Source organism: Schistocerca serialis, chromosome 2 (assembly GCF_023864345.2).
Source record: "Schistocerca serialis cubense isolate TAMUIC-IGC-003099 chromosome 2, iqSchSeri2.2, whole genome shotgun sequence".
NCBI classification, from domain to species: domain Eukaryota; kingdom Metazoa; phylum Arthropoda; class Insecta; order Orthoptera; family Acrididae; genus Schistocerca; species Schistocerca serialis.
Window position 1 is genome coordinate 685,886,582 of NC_064639.1, and position 2,653 is coordinate 685,889,234.

At 42.9% G+C, this 2,653-nt stretch overlaps 1 pseudogene; it reads left to right on the top strand.

Annotated features, from left to right (window-relative positions):
* The first annotated feature begins 1,313 nt into the window (after nt 1–1,313).
* Nucleotides 1,314–1,431, top strand: LOC126459660 (5S ribosomal RNA; annotated as a pseudogene).
* Nucleotides 1,432–2,653: the final 1,222 nt, after the last annotated feature.

The following is a 2,653-nucleotide window of genomic DNA, read 5'->3' on the forward strand; positions in this document are numbered from 1 at the left end:
CATGTTTCTCTGTAATCTCAGTGACTGGAGCAGAACTGTCTTCAGTGATGAGTTCCACTTATCTCTGATTACCAGCAAGAATGTGTCCAGAGACTCCCTGGGCGGCAGAGGGATCCTATCGTGACTGTTGTCCATTTTCCCTTACCATATCTATAACAGTTTCAACGTTTGTGTGTAGATTCTTCATAACATTTATGAGATGAGACGAGTAACTTTGCTCAGCCATTATATTCCATAGTCTTCCTCTGTTCACATTATCAAATACCTTTTCAACCTCTATAATTTAGAAGTTAAACCGAGGACACTTATACCTCGGAAGTTATTACATTTATTTCTTATCACCCTTTTTCAAGACAGACATTACTTTGGTCTTTGGCCAGTCTTTTGGTAACTTCTTACGTCTCCATCACTGACTGAAAATGTGAAGAAGTGTTAGCTGTAGGGATAACCATATTTCCACTGTTCCATATTAATACCAATTAGCCTAGTGAATTTCTTATTCTTTGTCGCTTTTAGAGATCCCGTCAGTTTTTTCATAGTGTAAGTAGGCTGTTTAGGTTTCTATGTTGGTAACGCCACGTAGCGCTCTGTATGAAAATCACTGGCTTTGCTGTGTGCAGTCTGTGGCTGGTTTGCATTGTTGTTGGCTATTGTAGTGTTGGGCAGTTGGCTGTTAACAGCGCGTAGCGTTGCGCAGTTGGATGTGAGCCGCCAGCAGTGGTGGATGTGGGGAGAGAGATGGCAGAATTTTAAGAGCGGACGATCTGGACGTGTGTGCGCCAGAAAGAGTAAATTTTTAATACTGGATATCATGAACTGATATATATATATTATGACTTTTGAACACTATTAAGGTAAATACAGTGTTTGTTCTCTATAAAAAGCTCTCATTTCATAACTATGCCTATAAGTAGTTAGTGCCTTCAGTAGTTAGAATCCTTTATTTAGTTGGCAGTATTGGCGCTCGCTGTATTGCAGTAGTTCGAGTAACGAAGATTTTTGTGAGGTAAGTGATTCATGAAAGGTATAGGTTATTGTTAGTCAGGGCCATTCTTTTGTAGGGATTTTTGAAAGTCAGATTCGTTGCGCTAAAAATATTGTGTGTCAGTTTAAGCACAGTCATGTATAATTTTTCTAAGGGGATGTTCCAATAGCAATATCGTCCACGCCTTTTGTGTCCTTCACTTCATAAACGACTGTTTCTCTGCCTCGTAAGTCTTGTTCTATATTACTAATAAAAGGTTATCATCATTCTCCTTGTGCTTTCCGAGTTACGTGTTTCACATTATTTCTTTTCTCTATATATTCATTATGCCAACGGCCTTGTCGCAGTGGTAACACCGGTTCCCGTCAGATCACCGAAGTTAAGCACTGTCGGGCTGGGCTAGCACTTGGATGGGTGAACTTCCGGCCTGCCGAGCGCTGTTGGCAAGCGGCGTGCACTCAGCCCTTGTGAGGCAAACTGAGGAGCTACTTGATAGAGTAGCAGCGGCTCCTCCGGTCTCTCATACTGACATAACGGCCAAGAGAGCAGTGTGCTGACCACGTGCCCCTCCATATCCACATCCAGTGACGCCTGTGGACTGAGGATGATACGACGACCAGTCGGTACCGCTGTGCCTTCGAAGGATTGTTCGGACGGGGTGTAGTATAGGTTATACATATTCATTATCGTTTTCATTGTCGGGATTATTTACAGTTCGAAAGCCTTTTGTTTTCTTTTTTTGTCTAATTGCTGTTTCCATTTCTTGTTTTCAAATCCTTTACTTTTCCTATAGTTCCTTTTTGTCTCTATGACCTGCTTAGCAACGTTTGATACGGTTATTTTTAAGTTTTTTCATTCTTGTTCCCTAAGGCGCTGCAGTCGTGGACTGTGCGGCTGGTCCCGGCGGAGGTTCGAGTCCTCCCTCGGGCGTGGGTGTGTGTATTTGTGCTTAGGGTAATTTAGGTTAAGTAGTGTGTAAGCTTCGGGACTGATGACCTTAGCAGTTACGTTCCATAAGATTTCACACACATTTGAACATTCTTGTTCCAGGTCTTCTACCGTTTCCAAATTTACTAAAGATTTTGTCATCCGAGATATTTATGCTGGTATCTTCTAATAGGTACGCCTTCAAAACTTGTTCTTCCTCTGATCCTCGATTTTTTTTGTATTCTCCCATTTAATCAGATGTCAGTTACTGAAACCAATAAGAAGTAGTCTAATCCAATATGTACTCATCCATTAGTTCAGGAATCATTATCATTATACTCTGCCCAGTCACATTAATGTGATCGCCTGTCAAAAGTCTGCATAACCGCATTTTACATCGAGGACCGCTGTGAGACGGACAGGGGTCCTGCTACAAAACGGAGAAGCTCAATGAGTTCTGGAACACACCGAAAAGGATGCTGAGCCATGACGACTCCAGTGCAGTGGCCAGCTGCGCTAGGATCCTCGGTTGAAATCCAATCTGCGAACAGCCCTATCCAGATGGTCCCACAGATTCTCTAATGGATTTAAATCCGGATAGATCCGTGCCCAGGGGGGTGCGGTAAACTCATCCTGGCGCTCCTCGAACCACACACGTACACTGCGAGCTGTGTGAAACGTTGCATTGTCCTGCTGGTAGATGTCATCATTCCAAGGAGATAAAGACAGCATGTAGAAGTG